The sequence below is a fragment of the Rhamphochromis longiceps genome, linkage group LG16, assembly GCF_057381845.1.
Source record: "Rhamphochromis longiceps isolate RC_006_pf linkage group LG16, R_longiceps_female_GT1.1, whole genome shotgun sequence".
Lineage (NCBI taxonomy): Eukaryota > Metazoa > Chordata > Actinopteri > Cichliformes > Cichlidae > Rhamphochromis > Rhamphochromis longiceps.
Window position 1 is genome coordinate 23,033,411 of NC_140572.1, and position 14,951 is coordinate 23,048,361.

The following is a 14,951-nucleotide window of genomic DNA, read 5'->3' on the forward strand; positions in this document are numbered from 1 at the left end:
CCAGCTTCAACATCCTTCACTTGCAGCACTTCCACAGCAAGTCCTCCTCCTCCTTCCATTCAAATGTGATTTTTCTTTATTTTTTGGGATATATTTTGCCACAAAGAAAAGGGGCAGGTTGCTCTTGTACTTGTTGTACTTGTGATGCTTCATTTTCATTTTCTTTCCTTGGTAAAGTATCAGTTTGACTGCTATTGTCATTTTCTTTCACTTATCTTAGGAGGGACAGTAACCGGGGTAAAGCATGGATTGAGACAATATTCATACATATGGCCAATTTAGAATAAGCAATAAACTAAATCAATGCATGTCTTTGGAGTGTGGGAAGAACCGAGAGAGAACATGCAAGCTCCATACAGAAATGTCCCAGAGTGGATTCAAACCTAGGACCTTCTTGCGGAGAAGCATTGTGTTAACTACTGCACCGCTGTTCATGTCAACTTTTAATAAAAAACAAACAACTCCCATCAAAAGAAATAACAAATATGCTCATGAGTCCATCTAACATTTCCCAGAACACTTATTACTTGTACAGATACTCAGTACTCCAGAACAGTCCCGCACTCAGTTCACTGTAAAATGTATCAGCTTGTTTACACAACAAAATATCCGATCTATATTTATCCCTTGAATATGCTAAACGTTAAATACCATCAATCAACACTTGAGACTAAAAGACACCCAAATAGTCATGGATGAGCTGATGATCTTTGTGGCGATTTTCAGCTCCTCAAAGATTGAGGCCCTAATTCAAAACAACCCAACTGAGATTTTTAAGAGGGATAAAATTCAGAGGAATGAAACATTTTTGCAGGGTTCAGTTAAATTTAAATAGCAATGGCCAAGAATTGTGTGCAGTTTCAGTAGGTAGGAAAAAAGAATAGAATATCTCTTTATTGTAATTTTACACGTACAACAAAGTTATGTGTGCAGGAGTAAAATATAAATAGTAAGGCAGCAGGAATAAATAGCAAACACAAGAAATTTATACAATCAAAGCACATTGGCGAACGAAACAAAGTGACTAAAAAGTTAATAAATTGCTTAAACTACATGCAAACACAAAAGTCATTGAACTATTAGAAAGTTACTGTAAAATGCAGTTGAACTAGAGGCTTTAATTACATACCTCACTGCTCCATTACACTGGCTATGATGAGACTTATTAATTCACCAGCACCAGCTCAAAGTGGCCAGCAGGTGGCGTTACATCCAAACGCAATAGAAGAGACTTACTTTTAAGGTATGTACCACTACCACTAATGGTAAAACATACATAAATTATTGTTAAAAGGAATCGCCGAAGAGCAGCACTGTTTTCTAAATTAAGGGAGATCAACCCCCACATTAAAATAAACACATGTTCATCTTTTTTTAATTATTTTTTTATAACACGTGGTGAACAACAGACTGTTTGCTTTATATGATAAAGGTTTTTTTCATGTACAGGAGACTTTTGCAGAATTTTGCCCGGCAACACTGCCTGCACTCTGGCGCTCAGTAACATTGCCTAACTAGGGCAGCCTTGATTAGCTGCTGATCACAGAGGGACAATTGTAAATTCTACTATGTAGGTCACAGCACTGGCTTATAACACTTTTCCTGGATGCTTCAGTATATTTTTACAAAGCTGGAAGTGTATAATCTTAGAGCACCTCCTGCATATTCGACAGTAAATCAAAGCACTGAAGAAAAGCAGAGCACCACCGTGAACTGTTTCACCACACACAGAATTTTGATTGTTTAATTAAATTCCCCTTGGCAAACAGCTCGGTGTTATTCATTATTCATTCCATAATTATTTTAATGCTAATTTGATGAGGTTTTTTATTAATTAATGCAGAACATTTCAGAGGTATCGCCATTTTCTGGCTGCTGCAGCGGGAAGAAAAGCTTACAGACAGTTAGTCTTACAGCTTTTTGGGTGAATAATCCACAGAATTTCTTGTTTTCCCAGCATCAGATTCCAGGAAATTATTAGCCTAATTGGGAAAGAAAAGCAACAGAAATAAAGACGGCCAACTGGAGTTGAGAGTCCACCTGTTTTAGGCTCTCGATAAATGAGCAGGATAATAATGTGGTGCTGATCTGCTGATCTCCAGCTGTTCCCATAATTCGACAGGTATTGCGCTTTGGCCCTTAGCAGTCTGCCTCAGCAGACTGGCACTTAATTAGGCAAGGATTAAGGCCAAACTGCCTCATTTACGTGAATTGTATCACAAATACAAACTGGATGGCCCTTTTCCTTCAAGGGGGCATCTGGGCTAGATTTTTAAAAACGCAGAGGAAGCTGAAATGAAGAGGCTCCAGGCCTTTAACTCCAGATTTTTCAACAATGGGGATCACCCCCACCCACCATGCTGAGAGGTGCTGTTTTTGAGCACACGCTTTTTAACCCCTCAAATCCAGGGAGACTGATGCAGGCAGATGAAACGGCTTGATTTACATTTAATTCAGATTATGTAAATACACTGGTTGGGTCCCAAATCAAACATGGGACACAATACAAGCTGCCTGCAGCGCCCTGCAAAGACAGACTCTATTGTCATTTAAATGCATTGAATTAAATATTTCTTCCACACATGGTCTGGATCATTTAATTAAAGTCTTGATCAGATTTAATATGTTATTTCTGCAAATACTGATATCTGCTCATTATTTTCAGTTGGCAACCTCTGCATGTTTTCAGACTGAGTGTGTGTTTGCTTTTGCTCTTGAATGGAGGGCAACTGGGCATGGCATCAGGGTCTGTCACCAGGGATGTTCATCTATGTAACAGCATTATAGGGGTATATCTGCATGGCTATCGCTAAGTGCACAGTGGAGGGAAATCCCCAACAGGCATTTGCATGTGTGTTGAGTGAGCTCGACTCTGCCAATCCCTCCCCTGGGCACCTGGCTCTCCATGGTGCATCTGCAGGCACCAGGATGCCCCTCCACCATTAGCCTTTACTGGCATTATTATGCATGAAGGTCTATTCACAGTAGTAGGCTTAACACTGTATATGCAGTACTTAGCCTATACTAAATCCTGCCTTGCATATGATTTTGCCTATTTTGTTATGAATATTTAATGTTGGTCAGGACCACTCTCAGCTGTGTTGGCACAAAGGCTGTGCACGCTGGAAAAACTCACACAGAGCTGAAGGTTGTCTTCTTTAATCAGCATCTAGTCTTTGCTCAAAGAAGTACTATTTCCCTGCCTTAATACTTCAGTGTACATGTACCTGTTTGGTCATGCATTTGAAGTATTTATTTAAAGGGGGGATATTATGCATTCCCCTATTTTCTGTCAAATATATAGGGTTACAGTGGTAGCAATTCATCATAATGAACAACTAAACTGTCAAAACTTGATGTGAAAAGGGGTGTTAGTGAACTGAAATAAAAGTAAATGTATTAGATCGAAGAACCTGCCTGAGGCTTTGATGAGCATGTTTATTGAGACTCTGGATGTCTATAAGACTAAGAGTCAAATGCTTTAAAGAAGGCCTTTGTTTTTATTTAATACATGTACTGATTTTTCCTAAATATTGCTTCCAGCACATGTCCTCTATGTCAAAGGACTAAAACTAACACTGACATGAATACAAACTGAACTAAAACTAAACATTTTTAAACAATAAAAACTAAACAGAGAAAAAAAAACCTTTAAACTAATTGAAACTCAAAAACAAAAAAGAACTTTAAAAATGAAACTATAAAACTTTAACAACTGACAGTTAATATAAAGTAGCATAAAATCCAATATTTGAACTCTAATAACATTTACACAGCTTCTCATAAGATAGATTTCCTTTAATAGTTTATACGCAGAAAGACTGTAAAGGGACATCTCCAGCTATTAGTGTGGCCATGAAGCCTCAGGTTGAGCGTTTTTGGTGTCGTCATCTTAGTTTTTAAGAACCAGACATACTGAGTGTGGAGCAGCTCTGTATGCGAAACCAAAGGAATTATTTACTGATGTGCAAAGTTAAGCATTTAGTAGGAATTATAATTGCTGACGGCGCCCATAAACTAATCCATTGTGTTTACTGAGGTGATAAAACAAGGGAGGACTGTTTTCCAATAGAGTTCTAAACAATCTTAACTCTTTTGACAAACACAGTTTTCTTCTTCTGGGCATTAAAAGTAATGCAGGTTTTACCCTTTATCGCTTGATTTTGTGAGTAAAGACAGCTGGAGGTCCCACAGATGAATAGTCATTCCTGTTATACAGGTCTGCTTGATGTCCACTGCCCAGGGTACACGCTCACTGTTACTATATAGACACATTTTAAGATAAGATAAGAAGAACTTTATTGTCATTGTAGTTATGCAATGAAATTTGTTTGGTAGCTCACAGAGGCCAGCAGCAATAAAACAAGAAGCAGCATAGTAATAAATAACCGTGGTAAAAGTATAAGATATAAAGTAAAAGGAAGGCACTTAGCACAGTAAATAACAAAGAAAATATAATATAATAGTATTTACAATGTAAATACTCTGCAATTGTGGGTACCTGCATGGACTCTCGCGCTCACTGTCTGATCTGGTGACTGTGGAAGCCATTTGAGCACACACTGTGGTCAAAAAGGGACAGATTTGGTCTTTCAAGCATAGCTTGGTTAAAATGAGTTTATCTGAGCTGCTCTTGCCTTCCTATCAGCTCAAAGTAGCTCGAAGCACTCTGGCCATTCTCCTTTGACCCCACGTATCAACAAACCATTTTCACCTAGAAACATGCCGCGCACTGGACATTTTCTCTTTTTAAAATCTTTCTCTGTAAACCCTAGAGATGGTTGTGTGGGAAAATCCCAGCAGGTAAGAGCACATTCAAAGTCACTTACATCACCCCTGGTCACCGTTTCGAATCTCAGTTTGAATATTAGCAGATCATCTTGACCGTGTCTACATACCTAAATGCAATGAGTTGTGATCATGTGATTGGCTTTTTGATGTCTGCTGGCGGCATTTATTGCCCTTAATGATTTTTGGTGGAACCTTTTCACTATTTTTTTTTTATTGTGAGTGAATTCAGGCTTGAGATTTTATGTTTCTTATATATACATATAGTTGTTTTGTATTCCCTCCTCCCAAAATGAGCTGCTCTCTAGTTATCTCTGTAGAAAGGTCAAGACCCCTAGTCTGAGAATCACTACACTACAGTGCCTAATGTGTATTGATTTTGGGGTGAAAATAGTTTCCTGGTCACCCTTGTGGCTATGGTTTGACCAGCAGCTCTGGTATGTGTTAGCTACAACGTACTCTAACTACAGAAACATGCCAACCTTGGTTGATTTGTTGTGAGGAAGAAAAAAGTTTTTTTTCAGTCCCACTCTGTAAATATTTGCAATTAATAATTGATCAGTATTGACTGAAACAGAGGCGGACTGTCCTCTGATTTCAGCACGAGGACTAATGATTTTTAAATGATTTCAAAAAGGTGCTGTTTAAGTGCCTCCCTGCAGATGCATCTGGACTGAAGTGTTGATTGACCTTCTGCTTCAACTTGCTTACGCTTGGGAATCTTCCTCACAGTGTGCTGATCAGAGCAGAGCCGTATTGATTTTTCAGACAGGATCCAAGGACAGTCTTTACCTGGAAAAGTGCCATCAAAAATATAATTGTAGTGATTATCACATTTATATATATTTAGACAGGAAGTTTTTACTGAATGATTTCCCCATTAGGTGCTGACTTCACACTGAAGCTATGCTTTTCTAAAAGACAAATAAAACCAGGATATTCTAGACATTGACTTGCATTAAAGTGTCAACCCCCATGTCTGCCTCCCCTCTCTGTTCCCCAGCCCCCATCCTCCCTCTGCTCCCTGCGCACTGACCAGCATTACTGATTGCTCCTGTATCATTGTAGGCACAGTTGTGTTGATTTATTGGCTCTGCAGCGATCTTGATCCCCCTCATTAGCTTCTTCATTACACCGTCGATCATTTCATGGCGGGCCATATTGGACGCTGAGTTTTATTGAGCTGGCTCTCCTGGCACATTGTTGTGGTCGGCGGTTATTGTGATAGATTCCTTTTTTTGTTACATTGGATTGTCGGCCTTTAAACACGTTTCTGCCAAAAATGCATGAAAACAAAATTTCCCACAAGCTTTTTCTAACACATACGGGATATTTCCTATGTGAGTCTCATCCTTGATACACTTTTTGTTTTTTGAAGTCAATTTTCTATTCAGTGCACAAAATGTTAAGATTTGAATAGTTGTAGAAGGAAAAAATTGAGAATATTTGTATTTAGAAGCCATACTGAACTTTTTTCTTGCAAAAACTATTTAAAATTATTACAGAAACTGTTGCTGATTGTGGGTTAAGCAATTAACATTGTTGTTACTGTTTCCCACTGCTGTTGGCAGACTGTTTTTAATGCAGTTTCATGACTTACTGTATGAAACAATGTCATCTCCTGATTGCAGTGTATTTGGTGCCTATTTCTTTAGACTGCTGGCTTGCTTGTGGTTCCAAGGATATTTAGGAAAAAAGTAGAATGGGGGGTAGAGCCTTCAGCTTTCAGGCCCCTCTTCTATGGAACTAGCTCCCAGTTTGGATTAAGGAGACAGATCATCTTATCTGCTTTTAGGCTTAAAACTTTTCTTTTTGATAAAGCATATAGTTAGGATTAGATCAGATGACCCCGAACCTCCCTTAGTTACGTTGCAATAGGTCTAGGCTGCTTGGGGGCTTCCCCATGATGCACTGTTTCTATTTCACTCACCTTCTTTCACTCACTGTGTGTTTAAACATCACTCTGAATTTAATCATTGGTTAGTATTAATCTCTGCGTCTCTGTGTCTTTGCCCTGTCTTCCTCCCCTCTCTCCCAGCCAGTCATGGCAGTTGGCCATCTCTCCCTGAGCCTGGTTCTGCCTCAGGTTTCATCCTGTTGAAAGGGAGTTTTTCCTTCCCCCTGTCGCCGAGCACTTGCTTTTAGGGGGATCATCTGATTGTTGGAGCTTCTCTATATTATTGTTGGGTTTTTACCTTAAAATATATAAATCACTGTTATTGTGATTTGGCGCTATAGAAATAACACACCTTACTGTTACATTTATATAGCTAATGGATGTTGCATTTATATTTATGTGTCATGTTGTTTGTAAGAATTTTTCACATTGTACTTACACATCCTTTAAGCTATGCCAGCAGGATAGGTCTGGGCCTGGCAATGCTGATGTGTGTCTGTCACAAGTTTAAGCTTTTTAAGCTTTTCCTTCATCAGATTTATAGACATGGTTATTTGCCACACGCCCATCGCTCTCTGGCACATTTTAAAAAATATATATATTTTAAACTGAAATAGTTTAAAACACAGGATAGACTGATGATTTTGGCAAATACTGTACCATCAGGGTCCCTCATGGAGGACTGACATACCCAGCAGCTTCAGCTGTGCTTCCATTAGCATTCATTCTCCTCAAAGTAAGGTGGCAAACACTGTAAGTATTACAACTGCTAAACATGGGTGCACTGGCTTTATCGCGGTTACAGTGTTGGTGCAGATGCAGCCTCATATTTAATCGTAATTAAATATGAGGCTTAATTAAATATTAATTTAGCTAATTGTTTGGGCATCATATGGAGTTAATTCAAAGTGAATGTCATAAAAGACACAGCTCTGAGAAAGATCTGAGAAAGATCGGCTGCTGTTGTTTTCATTGCAGCATCCCACATCCCCCAACAAGCTGTTTTTCTTTTCTGCTTTGCATTTTTCAGTGAAAATACAAATTTATTCTAGATATCAAAAACAAATATTTAGTATGATTTCTAAATATCTGCCTTACAATGCCCTTTAAATCTATGAAGCAGTCATGTGTGAAAATGACCTTGCAGGTAAGTGAGAATTTCCCATTAGGGAAGACAATATGCAAAGCACCTATTTCCTGCTGTCACTCTGCTTTACAGCAACCAGGATGCATTGTGCTGCTTTATTTTTTTTATCCTAATGTATTTCATGAAGTTGTTAACTCGTTTTCATCAATGGCCACAAGGAGTGAGGTCATCAGGCATCTGTCTTTTCAAACTCTCTCTTTCTCTTTTTTACAGTTGTGCTTCTACAATTTATTCATAGGACGTCGTTTTCAAAAATGAGCCCAGGCAATTTTTGTCACAACATTGTATCTTCCAATTTCAACAGCACTGACTTCAGTCAGTTACACTTTAATGGGATTTCCATAAATCTGCTAAATGGCTTTAAAACAGCTTTGCCCAGATGTGAATTTCAGAAATCCTTATGTGGACTCTGAAAATATGTTCCAGATGCACACAATTTGGCAGCCATTTCCTCCACCAGTAAGGCCTGAGCTTGATGAAGCTAATGGGATTATAGGAGAAGAGGCTGCTAACCCAAGATTCAGCTATCAAATGTTTAAGCTAATGAGGGCATCTCATGAGGGGGAGCTTGATTACTTTGGCTTATCAGATGACACCAGGGACTGCGAGGTCACTGTGTTTACTGGTTGTAATAACGCACATACAGCACTTCTCGTGCTCATAAACCGAACTATCAAGATGAAACGAGGATTGTGTCTGCGTGACAGACCTACAGAGGCAACAGAAATCACTTTGGATTTGTTGTGCAGTGCTGTGAATCCAAACACTGAGCTCTTTGAAGAGCAGTCAGGATTTCAGGAGATATACTGTCACTTTTATACAAAAGCAGTTGTGTTAATTGATAAGCATATCAATTTACCAATATTTTACCTTTTTTTTTCATTTTTAATATTATCTGAAAACATTAGAGATGGCACGATACCACTTTTTTATGTCCGATACCGATACCGATATCATAAATTTGGATATCTGCCGATACCGATATGAATCCGATATAGTGTTTTTTAATCAACAAAACTGTTTTTTAAAATATCTTGCTGCATTTTGCAAGTCTGCAAGTTCATACTCAAGTTTAAAACAACAACTACACTAAAGCTATTCTGTTATACCTGTATACAAAAAAAATATTTCATAGTTCAGCAATACTGATCAATCTAATAAACTTAGACCTACACCATCCTCCCTATTCTGGTATTTTAAAGAGTACTTAGCGTAAATATTAAGCAACCTAACTAATAGGGTTCCAACTCCCAGCAACAACAAAATTAAATAAATAAAAAATAGGGAACCACCCCTCACGCGCCACCTCATGATGCTTAATCGACGTAATCAACCTTAATTTGATGCAGTGTGAAAAAAATGCACAGAAATCAATTATTTTTCAAGAAATATTAAATAGATTCAACATCTTTCTTCAACAAAATTGCAGACTGCACAGATGGTACCTTCCCAAAGTAAAAAGTACTATAGCTTACTAGGGTATATATATTAGACTTAATAGTCACTATATACAGTAATTGACTTCTATTCATTTTACATCAAATTAAAACTTTGGGTGTCAGATAATTATTTATTAAAAGCTAGACATTTTAAATGAGAATAAGAAAGAAAAGTATGTCTTTGTGCCCCCTTTTCCCTGTTAATGCCCTATCGGCCCCCCTGGCTAAACTTTGCTAGATCCGCCCCTGCACAGTTACCAGCCGTCAGCTACGTAGAAAAAGATCCTGGTGTAGAAATTAATATTAAATAAATTCTAACAACAGCTTATCAAGCTTAAACGTGCTGCTGTTGTTCAGCCGCTGGTTTGCTCTTTCTGGCACAAAGTGGACCAAAAACAAACGAGAGACAGACTCGCACAGAAAAGCCGATCAGCTGATTTAAGCAGTTTCACGATTGAAGTAGCAGCCGGAGAGCGAGAGGCAGTCGCTTGTTAAGCTTAATGTGGGAATGCTTTACAAACATTCAGAGATGGACTTACACACTTGCTTTACTTCTCTCGGGGATAACTTTGTCGGAGATGAAATGCCAGGTTGCTAGCGAAGCTCCACATGCTATCCAGACCACCGACAGGTCCCGCATGCCACAGCCGCTCTATCACGTGATGCATACTGCTCCGACGTGCTAACGTTCTGAGGTGAGTTACGGCGTGTTGCAAGTTTTGTGAGGTGCTTTCGTGATATTTAATGGATCGGATTACATTTTTTATTTTTCTCCGATATCCGATCCAGTAATTTAGGTCAGTATCGGACCGATACCGATACGTAATATCGGATCGGTCCATCTCTAGAAAACATACTTAAAAATCGTGCCCACATCCAAATCCCAATGTAGAGTAGCTAAATAAAGCTTATTAAGCTTATGTCTGTACTTGCTATAATAAGCACATTGCAAAGTATGAGTCATTACAGTAATATATGTTGAATTTTTTTTACATACACACAAGTGTTCAACTGCAATAAATACTTGGCACAAAATTTATTTTAATATGGACACAGCAAGGTTTGCAATGTGAAATCACTTTGCAATAAATTATTTCTAAAGTGAAATCATATATTTGTGACATGATTTAGTTGAATCACAAACAAAGAAAACATGAGGGGTTACAGTGAGAGCCACAGATAAGTTAGGAGAGTAAAAAAAATGAGAGGCTTTGATGGTTTTGGTCATTTTATGCACATGCGCTCTGTCAGTATAAAATACTTGTCAGTGCACAGGCCAATGTTGACTTCAGTCTTTTAACATTTCAGCCATTTATAATTGTTATTATTTAAGGTTGAGGTTTACCTGCTGTGGAATGCCAACTTGCATTTAGAAAGATCAAAATCTGTTTTTACTAAGTGTAATTTCAGTGACCTGTTGGAGCGTAGAAGTTAAATGAGCTAAAGTTGTGTAAATGTTCTAAATCAAGTGTATTTTAGCCTCTATATATGTGGGCAGATTTGAAATATGCTGCATTTGTACTGGATCTTTAAAAAAGCCAAAGCTGTCTTATTTAAAAAGTATCGCGCTGAACAAGACTGCAGTCATTGAACAAGACCAAACCAAAGATGTAAAATAATAATATAATCATGAGCAGTGAGAAGCTGAACAATTTCTTGAACATTAAGTTAATTGTTAGGAAATCTAATTGAGTCACTTGTTTTAGTGAACCAAAGCACACAGTATCGGGACTTTGCTCACATAAATTTAAGGCAATTAAAATCATTTCCAAGTATAACCTTTGAAGTTTCAAAAACTGTAGTTCCTCTAATGGCCACTAGAAACTAACTAGAAAAGTGAGTCAGTCACCATAAACTGCCATGTTAAAAATGCCAGCCCCTTTGAGCAGATATAAGCACGTTTTCAGACTAGTACAAAAAACTGTTTTTAATAATCTTCCCATTTAGCACAATTGGTCAGTGGATCACCGTTTTTTATTGTATTGTATTATTTTGTATGTGTTCTTGGCCATGCTGAGTGAAAGGTGGGCGTTAAGCTATCTGCTAGGCTTCATGGGTACTAATTCATGTCACTGAAGTGGACCTGCTGACTGTGTTGTTGCTGAGTCCTTTGAGGCATGTTATACGCAAATATTTGGCTTACTTGTTGTTAGATTCATTGTAAGAGTGTAAGAGATGTGCATGTCTGTGCAATGTTGCCAAAGATTAAGAAAACCTTCCACATACCCCCCTCTCATCTAAATACGGTCCCTTCTGGCCCCAAAATGTTATGATGTAAAAGTTGAGGCTTTATCCTTTTCAAACACAGCAATCCTGTGGGTAATGTTACAGTGGCTACATTTATGCATGTATGTATTTTGTATGTATGCTAACGTTGTCATTTGTTCTTTTTGTGCTACAAAAAATAGGAAACTATAATTTATGCACAACAAAAAAAAGTTGCCATACTGAAGAATGATTTGATTACTAAGTTAATGTCACTTATCTAGGGTAAAAATTCTGTCTGATCGGTTTTGTAGAAATAATTTTAAAGATTTGGATGTAGGTATGAACATTATTTTCATTGACATAGTGTCACAACATTGTTATGTAAGTCAAAGCGAAGAAGGAGAGACAAAAGAACTGTTCATAAAAATGTATTTTATTCCTAAGAACCGTACCTTGCTTTTTACTTAGTGAACAATAGTTTATGTGAAAACCTCATCTGCAAAACGATGATGCCATGTAAAACAAAGGACGTCCCTTTGTTTTACATGGCATCATCACATGATATCTCTTTAAAACCATAAGACATCTGTCCTTTAATCCTTTGAAGCCTTTCGAGTAACTCTCAGGAATCAGCGTACATGAATTTAAAGCTCCAGTCGCTTCATTAGTTGCAGTATGAGTCATCCTGATTTTTTTCTAATCCTTTCATTTTTATTTGCTTCACTCAGTTCAGTGTTGATTTGCTTGTGAGGTTTGAATACTCATCGATGTCAGAACACGTGATGTATAAAGAGCATCGAAGCCATTCTTGGCACAACACTTAGACATGTTACTGGCAAGTGGAAAATGTATTTAGTCACAATTTTACACGTTTAAATGTAAAAATATATATGTAGAATTGATATGCTTTTGTCTAAAAAAAAAAGATGATCGATAGTTCTTTGCTGAATATTATCTTTTCCTCACTCAGATAGTCATTAAGATTACAGTGTTGTGATGATTGTTGCCACTGATTAGCAGACTTGCAGCTGCTTGCTTTCACGCCAGCGAATGAATTAATCAAGTCAACAAAGACAGGCTAATCACTGTTTTAACATTCCCCCATTAAATGAAGTGATGGCTAATTACTGCTTGTGCTTTAAGACAGCCTTTCAGGAATTTTTAAACTGCTTTGGAGTCAGATATCATCTTTGTCTGATATCAAAAAGATCTCTTATTCTAACCTTTCATGGATGATAACTTTCATCCTGTTTACATGCCCAGAGATGCAGAAATACACAGATATTATTCTTTCTATGAGCTGTGAAATTCTGATAAAATAAGATTTGCCAATGGGTTAGTTTACCCAAATTACCATAAAATTTTTCACTTTTTTTAAAACTCGTATGTACAATGTAAATTGTTTAGCTTTAATTATTTCAGGGGAGTTATGCCACTGACTGAGATGTATGTCTTCAAAGAAACTAAATGTCATTGGATCATGTTCTGTTTTTGGCATTTGTAATATATGTATTTGGGGAAAAAAAAGAAAGGTAAAGCGAGTAAAAGACACTGCCATCTTTCCCCTATTTCTATGTAAAATGAACCCTACCCTGATAATTCTCAAGACTATAGTAAGATTTGTTTAATATCAATATAATGACTTAATATTGCAGGTTCGTGTCAGCAGCTGTTCCTGTAATCATGACACACTCTGGCTGGTCCCTGTGTAAACCTGCAGTTCTGGTAGATGTAAGCCTGACAGATATTGATCGATGCAGACATTTTAATGACACGTTGAGCTTCTTATTACATTTTTGTCACGCTGCAAACAAACCTAATGCTTTTTTTTATGTTGGGTCAGGTCTTAAATTGTACTTCTCATCTTTTCTCTGGAAAGAGAAGTAATAACAGGGGAATTAGGTTGATGTTAACCACCATCATTCTATCCACATCATAAGCCAGCCCCTGTAAAGATAGCCAGCTCAATGAGCTGTGCATTGTGTGCAGTAGCTGACTGTGTCGTTACATGGTGGAGTTCTTACAGTGCCAGGAAAATGTATATTTATTTTGCATGCAAAACAATATTTTTTAGCACCCTGCATTTGTCATTTGATCCATTTATAATCAATTCTGAGCTTCTTAGAAATGATCTGAATAGCATCAGTGTCAGACTTGTGGAGATGCTTGGCAGAAGGAGCACAAAAAGAGAACCCGATAATCAAAATGAAAAATTGTTTCCACATCGGTGGTTTCCCAACGGGGAAACCATTCGTATGTCAGCTCAGGAGACAAAACGGGTTTCTGCTTTATGTGGTTTGCTATCTTGACTTGTGCCTGTTGAGATTCAGTGTTTGTTCATGTCATTGTCATTATTGGATACTGTTTATAAGGCCACGAGTTTGAACCTTGACTTTTTCAGCCATCATGGATGGGTTATATGTACTTTTAGAAAAGAAAAAAGTCATTAATAAAAAAAAATATGCGTAACATTTCCTAAAGTCAGCCAACACTGTGAGAGGAATAATGTGTCATTTTTTTTCTCCTAAACGTTAGTTTGTCAAGCTTAAAAGAAACACAAAAAAGAGGAAAGAAAAGAAAAAATCAGGATTTAAAAGTCAGTTAAAACTTCACTGCAAAAATAAATCTATCAGCTAATACTGATCATATAATTTAACAGTAAACTCAAGAATGGCTACCTAGATGACCTTTTGGTGTTGTCTTGTCAATCTGAAATGTAGGGCTGCATATGAGAAGCTAAGGCTAAACTAAGTTATTTATGGGATATTGCGACAGAAAGTTACTTTTTGATGTAAACTAAAAATGTATATTAGTAGAGCATGTCACAGTACCACAACAGCTGCATCATGTCTACTCAGTAATATTACTGAAACGCTTTAGGTGGATCACTGATCTATCAGAAACATTCGATTCATGGCATCAATATATTCTCAGTCAATAGATTGACTCACTCTTAGATTAAGAGTTCTCTAAATGGTTTCATGTAGAGGAGGGTTCAGGTCATTTTAACAGGCGTTCCACAGGGAACCATTCTTGGATCTGTTTTTTTTTTTCACCTTGTGTACAAACAATATTATCTCTACCAGCCAAAACTGTAATATGTGTATTTATGCAGATGACACTATTATATATTCCACTCGCTTGTTGTTTAAACTGAACATTGCAAATCTCGTCTGGTTTTGATACATTTCAAAAATCTCTTATCAAGCATGAGCTTGTTTTAAATTTCAGTAAAATTAAGTCTATGATATTCATAAGGTCACCTAAAAGTAGCCTCCATTCTCTTCATAGTCGTAAAACTGAAACTATTGATTTTGTTTTAAATACTTAGGATTCTGGCTGGACCTTAGACACATTTTTAAGATACCTACAGTATCATGAAAATGAAAGTAAAAAATTGGATTTTTGTAATGAAAAAAAAAAAAGATAACTGTACAATCCACCTTTTCTTTATCTGTATCTGCCTCTTTCT